General features: G+C 40.0%; 1 protein-coding gene across 3 annotated transcripts in view; it reads right to left on the reverse strand.

Moving 5' to 3' along the window:
* Positions 1-13,374, reverse strand: part of osbp2b (oxysterol binding protein 2b) — a 61,347-nt gene that overhangs the window by 40,605 nt on the left and 7,368 nt on the right. The gene's annotated exons all lie outside the window — the stretch shown is intronic.

Raw genomic sequence — 13,374 nt, forward strand, 5'->3', positions numbered from 1 at the left:
TATTAGTAATGCTTTGGACTTCAGTGGAATATGGCTTCAAGAAAAGCACATGCTGAGACAGTTTCATGCTACACCAAATTAGTGTGTAACAGCGTGAATAAAATGCACAAAAATAGTTGTGCAAATGAGTACACCAAGACCCTGCGCTGACTAATAAAACACTGCTTAAGTATTACGAGGCTTGTCGACTCTAATATCTTGGTTGCATAGATTCTGAAAAACATCAGATCACAGCAGAAACATGTAACGAGGGGGGAGGGGGGGGGGGGGCTCAGCTGTGCACAGTAGGTGAGGTGAGGGAAGTGCTGACGAAGACAGACTGCCGGACTGTAAATATATACCTTCCTCTGAATGTCCTCGGGCATGTTCGACGGGGATATGAAGCATGAAACCTCCATTCATTTCATTTTTGACCTTCATCATTTCTTTCTTTTTTTTTTTCAATGTGCTCCAGTTTTAATCGTGCATAGAGAGCCAGACGTGACTGGTGGTGAAGTATCTTCTCAGTTGATCAGAGTCTTCCACATAATTTCTTTAGGGTGTAACTGTAGATTCTTTAAAACAGCTATTTTAGTCTTTACAATTAAAGTAAAGGACTTTGAGCAGTATGCTTTTTAATACGTTTTGTTGTTATTATTACCTAAGGTTTAAACCTGTATAAAACAAAGTAACTGACTGAATAGAACCTTAATGTCCATTTATAGTTGATATTTTCTGAAAGGTCACATATTCTCCTCCTCTTCAAAAAGTTTAAATAAGTCTCAGAGCTCCTCAAAGTTTCTTGTTCTAAATCCACTCTGATCCTGTATTTGATCATGTCTATAAACCCCTCTATTTCAGCCCTGCTCAGAACAGACTGTTTCTGTGTCTGTAGCTTTAAATATGTAAATGAGCGGTGCATGTAGGCCTGGCAGACGCCCCCCTCTCTGGAAGTGCTCGGGTGTCTCAGTCTTTCTCGCTCCATGCCCTATTGTTTACGGTGAGAAGGCAGACTCAGAGGGCAGAACAAACACCTAGCTGTGGGAGTGTCACCCACCTGGGGGAGGGGCTACTGCCCTTTGTGATGTCATCGCCAAATCTCCAAAAGGCCCGTTTGAGCACACATTTTCTGAAAAGTGGAGCAGGCAAAAGACGGAGAGGATGGACTTTTCTCCTAATTGGAGGGTTTGAAGACAGACTAGGGACACATATTAGTGTTAGAAAAACATATTTTGCCAATAGGTGATCGATGAGGTTTTGCTTTGTCGGGATGCTTTTGATGTCTTGTGTAAAGCACTTTGAAATCTCTTGTTGCTGAAATCTGCTACATTAATAAACTTGCCTTGCCCTAAGGTTCAGAATATATATTAACAGTATATTGTTACCTAAGACAGTAAATAAAGTAAACACAGTCATTTCTTAAGTTTAAATGGCAGAACAAATACTGCACCCTAATTCCCAAACATCCAGATAACATCAACCTCTTCTTAATTACACATCATTTAAACTCCACATCCCCTGTTTATTCACTGGAGAGGAGACAGTTGAAGACCAGACCATGTGAAAGACAAACTAAAGAGAAGGGGCATTAAGAGAGCACGAGTCACAGTCTCATTAGACCAATTACTGCGTTTAGTTCCAACACTCCCCAAAGCGTGAACGCACAAACATGGAGCTCATTAAAACCAGTTCAAACTGCTCTGCAAAGACAAAAACACTTTTTTTTAACCCTGGTGGAATTATCTTTGACAAAAACTGAGTCAAATTCTGACTTTGAGAACATTTGAAACATTATTCTGTGTTATTTCCACAGTCTGCTCGATACTGCTGTCTCACTGTCGCTAAAGCAACACACGGCCACTCGTATGTAAGAATCAGGAAAGACTAAAATGGACTGCAGTGAAACAACAAGCCTGAGTGTGAGGGCTCCTAATGGACTCACGCTCCTCCTGTGGCGATAACAACCTGCTGGTGGAGGATCCTTAATTAACCACAAATTTAAGAGCAATTGTTTCCCGGCTGCTCAGCAGAGAAACCATACATCAACGTGATGCTTAGCGATCACAAACAGACACAACACTTCAGATAAAAGCCACACAAAGCAGAGTGAAATTAGAGAAGACTCTCTACACACTCGAGTAATTAATCATCCAGCGATGTCTGCACTTCGTCATCGCAGACAAATAAAGTCCAGTTTGGGATTTTTGGGGCCAATAGCGATAAAGATATTGGAGAGAGAAAAAATCTGACACCAATATATCGGCCGATATCTTTCTTAGATCTATTTTCAATCTGTAGAGATAGATAAAGATATACACATTTATTGTGTTAATCCCTGAAATACATTATCAAATACTTGTGGAAAAGATATATGATGAAGACAAGATGATCCTTAAATGCACCATCATAACATCTCATTATCCACATAGTCTAGAGAGAACATTTGAAACATTTCTGATGAATACTATGCACTAACAGCCTTCCTTTTTTTAAACTCTGTGATTATTAAACTCATGACATGTTAAAAAAAATAACCTCGACTGACTGTTTCCATGGCTGCTGACCACAGCTGAGGAAAAAAGAAATGGAGCAATACTTTGAACTTTTCCCCATTAAAGAGTAGCCTCAGTGCAGTGACAGGCGCATCTTGCATGTACAGTTTAATAGGCTGAGGGTCAGGACACGGAGGCTCAAGAGACAACATTGTAACATTTGGCAGTAAAAAACCTGTTAAGTATGAACAGCTTCTGTGCTATTGAGAGAGTTCTAATCAGGCTGTGAGATCCCAACTATCTCTTCAGACTCAGGTCTTAAACTAATGTCTTTACATCCATTACAATATATTCTTAAATGTTAGATTGTGTCTTGTGTACATTGTTGAAGATATCTTTTATAAGATACTGCTGTTTGCATGATTTTCCCTTTAAGGCCTGTCAGTGTAGCTAGTAGCTATTAATAATAATAACTTTATTTATATAGCACCTTTTAAAAACACAGGTTTACAAAGTGCTTTGACAAACAGCAAAAATAAGAACAAACTAAACCAAACACAGAAGAACATAAACAACAGCAAGAACATAACAAATGCAAAATACTCAAAATAATTAAATACAATTCAACAGAAAAGAACCCAAAGTGCACGATACCCAACAGACAGATATAACCCGACCATCACAAGAACCATCATAAGAACCATCATAACAACCCAGGAAACACAAGAACCCAACAACACCAGCTGAGACCAAGGGGACCAAAGATTTAAAAAGATGTAAGAAACTAAAAGAGCTAAAAGTAAATAAAAAGAGAACAGCAATAAGAAGGTAAGAGCAGGAAAAGAAATAGAAACAAGTGGTTAAAGGATAAAAAAAACAATAATATATATAATATTAGCTAGCAAGCTCTGTTTATAGCAACAGCAAAGCAATTAATTAAATGGTTCCTGAGGTGTTGATGCTTTAAAATTAACCTTTCTACAATTCTACAATTCACTTAGCAGACGCTTTTCTCCAAAGCGACGTACATCAGAGAGTAAGAACAACACAAGCAAGGATCTAGAAAAAAGGGAACAATGTCAGTAAGAGCAAACGATCAGCTTTGAGTCTGATTGGACACACAGGTGCTGACAGGAAGTGACCAGAGGCAAAGCACAACATTGAGGGCAGTTCTTGAGAGCTCTAATCAGTATAGAAACCATCTTATAAGTCGTCGTTATCAAACAAAAACCATCGTCATTACCATCATCATCATCAATAATATGGAGACCATCATCATTAAGTTAGTAGGTATTCATGAAAGAGCTGGCTCTTTAGCTTTTTCTTAAAGGTGCAGAGGGACTCTGCAGATCGAATGGAGTTTGGAGTTCATTCCACCACCGGGGGCGACAGAGGAGAAGACCTTTAAACACATATGTACAGTTCTAAGGGAACAGAGCTTCTCAAAGCTGTGGTCAATATCCGGCCATGTGTGGCAGATTGCAGTGAGGCGGGGAAAACTCTCAGTCCAGTGTGTGTAACGCTTTGTATTTATTTAATGCCTTCATTTTAGAGACAGGAAGGTAGAGTCAGAAATCAGGGAGAGAGAGAGAGCGGGGAATGACCTGCGGGTCACAGCACAGAAATTCACAATGAAAGGAGAAAAATAAATGTTGACCCAGTCTTGTTCAATTTGACCGAACTGCACAAAGTTAAACCAATTTTTATTTTAATGACCTGCCTGTATCAGCGTGTTCAATTTCTCAACATCTCCTCCCAGCTTCAGTGAGGGGCAGAGAGAAATGTGAGCGTCGACTGGGACACAATGTGCGCTTAATAATGTGCTCAGGTTCATCCACAATGCGGCGGTTCATTGGACACACTGACCCATACAGAGCAGACACAATCCAGTAAGAAGAACAAAGGGCGGCACAATCATACCAGTAATGACGGGCGGATTGTGTAACAATGCAGCAAATCAATAGCTATGTCCACCAGCACATTGGAGACATGATGATGAACACTGGTGGAATACATAAAAACCCTGTTATGGAAGCTAAAGCAGGAGACTACTTCAGGATATTCATTCAAAACTGAATTATTTGTTTATAACTTCAACACACACATTTAGAGAATTTATTTACTCTGTTTCGTGACACTAAATAACTCTTGGTTGGTATTTTTTCTTGGGAAATGGACTTCTCTGGGTTTGTCATCTCGAGATAAAAACTGAAAGTAAGTCATTATTACCAGAAACCAGTTTTGTTATCGCAAGATAATGAGATAAATAAGTCATCACATGAAAAAGGAGTAAATAAAATGCATGTCCTCTTTGGGCTTAAGTACAAACATCATGTGGAGACTCAAACATTGTGCTGCCACAAATGCAATAAATTAACCCTCAGGCATTTAACCCTTTAAATGCCAGTTTGATTACATGATTCTGGCATTTAAAGGGTTAAATTCCTAAAAATGATTGAATGTTTGGTAGCTTTGAGCAGGGCTGGAGTTGTTTAAGAGATTTATGCAGAAAAAAGTAGATAAAATATCAATCTGTTCTATTTTTATAGCAGTTTTTGTAAATTGGACATTTTCTCTCTCCAATATCCAAACAGGGAACTACATTTTAAATCTGATGCTACACAAAATCTAACAATGCATCAAAGTCAATATTTTGGATAATCTTTGACATATCCAAGACTGATTTAAAAAAAAAAATACCCCAGCCACCAAATACTTGATATATGGAAAATAACATTTTTTTGTGTTTTTTTTCATAAATAACAACAGTGACATCAAGTAATCAAACTGGCATTTAAAGGGTTAAATTCCTAAAAATGACTTGGTAGTTTTGAGCAGGGCTGAAGTTGTTTAAGAGATGTATGCAGAAAAAAGTTGAAAAAAATATCAATCTGTTCTATTTTTATAGCAGTTTTTTGTAAGTGGACATTTTTGTCCTTAGTGACTTAAGAGAGTAGTCAATTTGTTTCTCAGTGTTCTATTGATCTATTAAAAAAATGTAAATGTGCATTCCAAAATTTGTCAAGAGAGAGAGTCTTACACAGACTGCACTAACACAGACAAAATGATGGCCAGATGAAGAGGAAACATTTGACCAAATGGACAAAAATGTCCATAGTGATGCATGACGGTTAAAAAATGAATTTAAAATAAGAATGAAAACATATCAAACTGGAGAGAGGGAGAAGGGGGGGAGGGGGGGGGGCAACTGATATATCATAATAATCTGCTCTTAGACGTGGCCTCTCGTTAAAGAAGTAATTCAGTTATTAACAGAGCTATATTCTCAGAGTTAAAGTCTGTTATACACAGATTTACATTTTGAGAAGCAAAAATACACTGACATTAATAAATAAAAACTATCACAAAGCATGTCATCATCTTGTCCATTCTGGCATCACTGATTCCTGGGCTTGGCCAAATTATCCATCAGAAAAACTCAAAACCACGTCTGAAGCAGTGAGACGGCGCTTCAACATGCCATTTAACATACTTTAGAGTAGAAAGGCGCTACAGGTTTCAGAATCCATTAACGGGGACAAAACAAGAATAAAGAGAGATAAGAGGTGAAAATGAAGATGTAGGAGTGAGAATTAAAAAGCTTTTTGTAAGAAAACAGGAAGACATCCCAGTTGAAACAAGCTCTAAACTGTTTATTTGATCAGTTTTAATTGTTTAGCATCTACTCTATGGAGTCACTATGGAGTCTAGAAGAGCGGGTCAGACCTGTGGGAGAGGATGTGGGTGGCCTGTTACTCAAAGATCGATGAGTCCGTGTGGGTGGGACGTGTAGGTTACGGAGGGAGGGAGTTCAAAGAGGTTTAATCCATTATGAGACAACAAAGGGATACCGCATTCAGGTTTAAGAGAACGTGGCTGTAAAACACGAGGGACAACAATCAAAAAGGAAACAGAAGGACGCTTCCTGTCTGACAGACTGAACTCAGAGAGGAGCTTCATCTGGCAGATATGTTTGTTATGTCTGATGCTGCTGTCTCCGTCTCCCCGGTCACTGGAGACCGACCTGATCTGAGTGAATCGACCTCTGCCGGCACACGCTTTAACATCCAAGACAAACGAGGACAACCGATTCGATACACGGCCAACTGCAGGACTAATTGATAAAGATGGGGAGCGTGCCATCTGCTTTTATTTTTGGGGAGACAGAGCGGGGTATGACATGCAGGAAAAAGAGGCCCAGGTCGAATTTGAACCCGGGGCTGCCTGCTTGGATGATACAGCCTCCGTACAGTACATGGGATGCACGCACTATAACCACTAGGTTACAGGCGCCCCAGCACGCCACCTGTAATTCCAACATCTTTTCATGAGATCAAAAAGTATAACAAGCAATACCACGCAGTCATTCAGAACAGATTTTTGACTCCATAAAGACTTAAAATACAGTACGGGTATTTTCTGTAAAAATCTGAGGATCCAGATCTTTCATCAGAAAGCTTCTGTCACTTTGAGTAAAACATTGAAACACTTGTCAGACATTAATTTCTTCCTCCTGCATGTCTTCCACTTTCCAAGTCCAGTGCAGTCTGAGTCTGGTTGTGCTCGAGGTTTCTGCCTCTTAAAAGGACGTTTTTCCTCTCCACTGTAACTTTGGAACATTTTACAACAGGACCTGAATTTGAGCACTTTTATCCCTTATGGACACTTTTAGAAATATTATTTTTAAACGCCCAATCCCTGACTGTAACTGTTTTAATTGATTTTAGTTACTGACTTATCACTGTAGTAATTTCAAGCTTTTAAATTATTTTCGTGTATATATATTTTATTGTTCTTATTGCTCTTTTATTGATTTTATTTTCTGTAGTAGCTTTATCTCATTTCTCGCTGTTTATCATTTATGTATGTTTTCTCAGCATCATTGTAAACGAAGGTCGCCCTCAATGATCTCTCCGAGAACTTAAATAAAAGTTGATGAAGACTTTGATAAATGTTGCTCAGTGCTCATGATGGATTAACGTTGGGTCATTGTAGATAATATAACAAAGTGTGAGGTCTTTTATCTGCTCTTTACAGCGCCTGGAGAAAACATTTGCTATGCATTGGCGATATACTAATAAGGACTGATTGATGAATTTACTAATTCAGGATGCTCCTTCTGAATTATAGTCTCCTGCCCTGCACAGAAACATGCACCCCTTTCCCAATGGGATGCTAAAGAGAAAAACATTTAAAATCTATGTTTTCAACACACATTTCTGTATTTTTTTTCCAATTTCAAAGCAGAGTTTGTCTCCTGAATGAGTTCTAATAATTTCTGGGGGCAGATGTCTTCTGTAAACAGCCTCAACCTCAGGATGGGAAAACAGAAATCTTTGTGTAATGACCGTTTAAAGAAAAACGATATCCTGTAATATAAACCAGAACATTCATACACAGCTGCATTTAATCATGTTAACATGGGACACACACACACACACACACTGGGCAAAACACAGATGCAAGAAAAGCTGAGTACTTACAGGAGAAAAGCTGTGCCTTATCCGGTTTCTATGTCTTCCCCCGGACTTTGCAGCACCATAGAAATGTTTTAAGATAAAGGAAACGAGTGGAGAAAGCAGCAGAGGGTCATTCCATTCAGGACTAAACCCCGCTGGGTGAAAAGCAGAGTAGACGGCTTACTGCGAGAGAGGAGGACAGAGAGGAAGAGGGAGGGGGGCGGGAAAAACCAGACAGCAAGGGAGAGGGTGACTGGAAGAGGGAGGAAGAGCGAGAGTGCCGGAGTGAATGTATGAGGAAAAAAAAAAGAAAAACCAGGGAGACAGTCGGGACCATGAGACGAGAAAGGAGGATGAAGAATGAGAAAATGTAGCCAAGGCTTTCCAAATATGTCCTGACGCTGTTTTGACCGTTTCAGGACCACGGACAGCGCACTACCTTAAGACTATAAGAGCGAGAGAGTGTGTAGAAGACGGGAAAGAGATGATACATGAAAGAAAAAGCACAAGCAGGGTGATAAAGTAGATATCTGACAGTGAAGTCCAAAAAGGTAAATCATGTGAAGGCAATTTATCCACAAACCAGAGTGACCTGAATCAGTGAAAGGAGTCAGGTGATGTTCGGATGCTGTTACACATCAATGCACATGTTGTTTTGAAACGAAGGCACACATCAGTTTAAAGGCTGGAAACGTCTATCTGCACGTGCTGCTGACTCCCTCAGCTGTTTGAACTCAGTTAGACCCAGAGAAACTAACCACTGCATGACTGGTTCCACTATCTATGAATTAGTCACCAAACCGCTTCCCTGTTTCCACCAAAATCCGACATGTCAGCAAGTATTCACTCGTGTTGAATTTAAATATAAGTCCATGACATTCTCGCATATTGGAGTCACCACCGGAACAGCTGATTCAACGGGCTGTGATCCCACTTTCACAAGCAGCAGTGAAACAAAGCAGGGCGAACCCATAGGAGGGGTCACATTGAAGGGATGGGGAAACACTGCCCCCTGCTGGCTCAACGCCTCAATGACTACAGGCGGTGAGCTCTAGTTGTCGTTTAAAAAATCCAATCTCAGACTAAATTAGAAGCAAGATGCACTCATGAAAGGACGGGCAATTTACAAAGAGGAGGCTCATGAATGGCGAAGGCTTCAGGTGCTAATGAGGGAACTCAAGTAATGTATTCTGGGCTCGGGTCAGTTGTCAGGAGAAGGGATTCTCACAGATCCCAGACAAAGACAGACTGAGGATTTGAGTTGGGGATAGAGGTCTTACAGAGTCTTATTGGATTGAACTGTTTTGAAACCTTCTTCGGCTAGAATACTACAAAAAAAAGGCACAATTACACCGAGTAATGAAACAACCAGCCACTTCCAAGATATCGAGTCAATGTAGATCTCTATCTAAACACGAGATGTTCAGAGGCTGTTCGCCTGAGCGGATCGATAGCAGCTGTTTGTTGAAAACAACGGACACGCTGAACCATCGTGATGACAAAATAATGTAGAAATTACATTTTGGTAAGTTCTAACAAAGGTTGACCAGATTTTCTTTTTCTTGGGTTACAAACGTTTTGAAGATGATACAATTCATGTATGTAAAGACATATTTTGTTGAAAAGTAGAAAATGACCCTGATGAATGCCACAAGCCGAAACACATCGGTCTAATTTGCTAATAAAGTTGATCTTCAAGAGTTGCTGGAGCTATTCGACCTCTCCAAGCCTTTCACTCTTCATGCACCTTTGTAGTTGGTGAAGTTGTGCCAGAAAACGGGTTTAAAATAAAAATAAAATAGAATAAAAAAGCTTCAGATCTTTGGTCATATTTAGACCGAAAGCTGCAGCATGCGAGAGAGCAGGGATGGTGCATTCAAGTGTAAAGGTCTGAAGAAACAGACATGTCTCAGGTCCCATAAAGACGATAAAAAAGTTACTCATTATTTGGTGCCTCTGACTTCCATTTTTGTTTCCATGGTTTAGAAACAGCTATCAACATCATTGTTTTTACTAGCATTGTGTCGAGGTCTAAAAGTCTGTTTGAAGCATTTCCTGCACAAGCGCTCGCATTAGACAGAATCACAGTGTCCCTTTTCTCACATTGGCTTAAATCCTCCTCCCACAGATAGATTAGCAGTGAGAGGAAATGTTAGAAAAACACACTGAGACGTGCACGTATCCATTCTCTAAGCTTTAAAGCAGCGAGTGAGTTAAAGAGAGGGCAAACAATTTGCTGCTACGTGGGATTAAAGTCAAATGCATGGCAAGCAAAGCACTAATTCAATTATTTCTGGAGATTTAAAGTTTCAGGTTTTTTTAAACAGAGTGTCGAAGAGGTCCTGAATGACAAACAGTGTTAAAGTCGAGTTCCAGCAGACTCACTCTGCAGCACCTTGTCATGTCCAGCTCTGTGTCTGAGGTTATGGGTGTGTTTGAATTGTCCCTCCTATCTCCTTTCACTATCCACTTTACCTTAACCCCGGGGACAACATCATGAGGTTAAGGAAAGATGTTAGGAGAATTCATAAAGGACTTGGGGAAAGGCGATCTCGTTGCTCTGACAATACGACCACATTTTCCACTAGGCCACGTCATTAAATGCGACGGGCCGGCGGAGGTTAATGACGTGGGTCTGCTGTGTTAAAACTACAATGTTCAGAAAATGGACTACAAAAAACACATCTAAAAAACTCTTTCTGTGCCTTCTTACCGGTGAAATAATCCTAATCACCACAAGGTTGAGATTGAAATAAAAGAAATATAGACCACCAGGCTACAAGTAAGAAAAGTGAAACCATCAGCTTCCTGTCCAATCAGAAATCAACATCAACATAAATATGAAATTAGTTGTTACATGTATGCAAGACAAGAATGTACAACTGAATAAAACATCATCTGGCTCAAAATGTCTCTGATCCCTTTTCACCTGAAAGACAGGGTGATGTTTTTTATGGTGATTATAATCTGATTATCTGGCTTTGCAGAATATCTCAAGAACCTTAATCAAGACAAGGGTTTCAGCATCTGTGACTGAAGGAAAGTTTAACCTTATTTATGATATTGCTTACGGCTGCCAAAACACTCAAAGTGGATAAATAACGAATACAAACTGAGCACAGGCTGCAATAAAAGTTAAACTCACTTTGATCACAGTTCGCCTACGCGTTAAAGATTGTTGAAAGTTGTTCAAGGCGTATTATTGCGATGGTAACTTAAATGATCTGTGTCACTTTACGGTCATCGTTAATGTTCGTGAACGGTCGGATGCGCGAGCCGCTTTAAATGTTGCGGCCGCGAGGAATTGTGGGGCGTCATATCTCATCTCCTTTGGTAAAGGATGGTCCAGTGTATCCTAAAGGAGGTTATAAAGGAAGCATTGACCCACTTTTCCTTAACTTTTAGAGAATTCTAACGGCTCTTATCATGGCCGCCACTTAACTGCTTCCGGGGTTAAAGGTGAAGTGGATAGTGAAAGGAGATAGGAGGGACAATTCGAACGCACCCTATGTTTTAATTTCTACTGGTATTATTTCCTGTTTTGGGTCACTAACCTCTCCATCTCATTTCAGATCCTTCACTTCCTGCCTTCATGTGTGATTGTCTGCCCCACCCCGATTGTTCCCATCTCGTTGTCTTCCCCCTCACCTTAGTATTTAGTCTGTGGCTTCCCTTCCTTCTGTGCCAGTTCGTCTTTGACCTCTGTGTGAAGCGTACAAGCCTTTTTGTTTCTCTTAGATAACTTTTTTGGAATCGACTTCTGCTGTGTTTTTGACGTCGACTTTGCGTGTTCCCTTTTTTTGGATTCTGTCTGCTTGTCAAAAGTAAAGACTGTTTTTTTACCAAAGACTTAAGTTTTGAGTTCAATTACCTGTGGTTTTGTTACACACCTGCAGGTGCATTCATAAGTAGAGCCCGACTGATTAATTGGCCAGATATCGGCTTATTCTATCACAGATATGCAGCGACATTATTGGATTTATTCACCAGTCAAAAAGCATTTTATTTGAGCATCATTGTATTAAACTAGCAGATTTCCATTACTGCATTTGTGCGATCAAAGCTATAAACGTGTATATCTATCTCTACAGATTTAACATACATCTAAGAAGGATGTCGGCCAAAATATCGGTATCTGATTTTTTTTTCCCTCCCCAGTATCGGCCCCAAAAATCCCATATTGGTCAGGCGCTACATATCAAATCAGGATTTTATATAGGAACGGTTTGCTGAGAATGGTAAAGAAAAACGTTCAGAGGCAAGGAAGCAATAAAGGGCCCAAAAGAAACCTAGATATAAAATTATGATAAATATTTTTGTTATATTTATATTTGTATATATTCCTTATTCCACTTACTCTGCGCTTATCAAAAAGTTGTTCAATTCATAGAGAAGAAAGGATGCTGCAGAAAATATACACAAACAAATATTGTCACACACACAAATCAAAAAGTGTGCCCGAGTGGATCAATAGCCTCCGCTTTCCAAATACAATTATACCAGCAGTATTCCTCTCCTCTTTACTGGAAGTGGTGGAGCTATAAAGCGCCCACATTCTTTCCCTAGTCTATATTTAGTGATCTGACTTTCAAATGGAGGCCAGAGGAATATATAGCCCATCTCAGTCTCTGTAGACCCTGTCTGCAAAAAGACACGGGGGTAGAGAGGTTTTGGGTTGATTCCAGGTTGACGTGAAGAATAACGGCTGTCCCGGGATTTTTTTTCTCACAGCCCTTTGACCAGCATCTTTTAAAACTGCCAAACAAGAACGAGTTCCCGTGGATACGAGTGTGTGCTGTGTGGTCTGGGGGAAGCTGAAAGGAAGCCCAGTTTTCACAGCGACATTAGCATACTACTTTATGTTTTTAAACTTGAGAAGACGGACCGCACTGCCCTCTCCTGGCCGACGCTGGAATCACAACAACATTAAAGAAGGAGAGTCGGGTATGGCTGCATCCTGGCGCTCTCTGGTCTGTGAGAGTGCGCTGGGTCAAGAAGAAGTTTACAAACTCGTGCATTAATTAATATTTACAGTCTATGATTAATTCAAACATTACCACCGCGCCAAGCGAGCTGTGTGTTTATATATTACTCAAAAAGCACATACACATATAGAATGGCGAAATTACTTATTTTTAATTTAGTCTTGAATGTATAAGCACCTAGTGTGTTTGTAATATATCACATGTACACTACAGATATTTTTATCTTCCGGATCTTTATGTTGAAATTCAGAAGCTCAGGGGGCTCGGCTTCAGGCATCTAGGCGAGAGCACACAGACGAGAGAGCTCCAGGATGCAGACATACAGTCTTGCAGAAGAAGGGCGTGAGCTCAGAAGCCAGCTGTGCTGAATATCAAAATGGTAAATATATATCTTGGCTGGCCTGTGTGATATTGCTGAACACACCTCTCACCTTGCAGGGATCTTAATAATAACACTTT

Source organism: Labrus bergylta, chromosome 2 (assembly GCF_963930695.1).
Source record: "Labrus bergylta chromosome 2, fLabBer1.1, whole genome shotgun sequence".
NCBI classification, from domain to species: domain Eukaryota; kingdom Metazoa; phylum Chordata; class Actinopteri; order Labriformes; family Labridae; genus Labrus; species Labrus bergylta.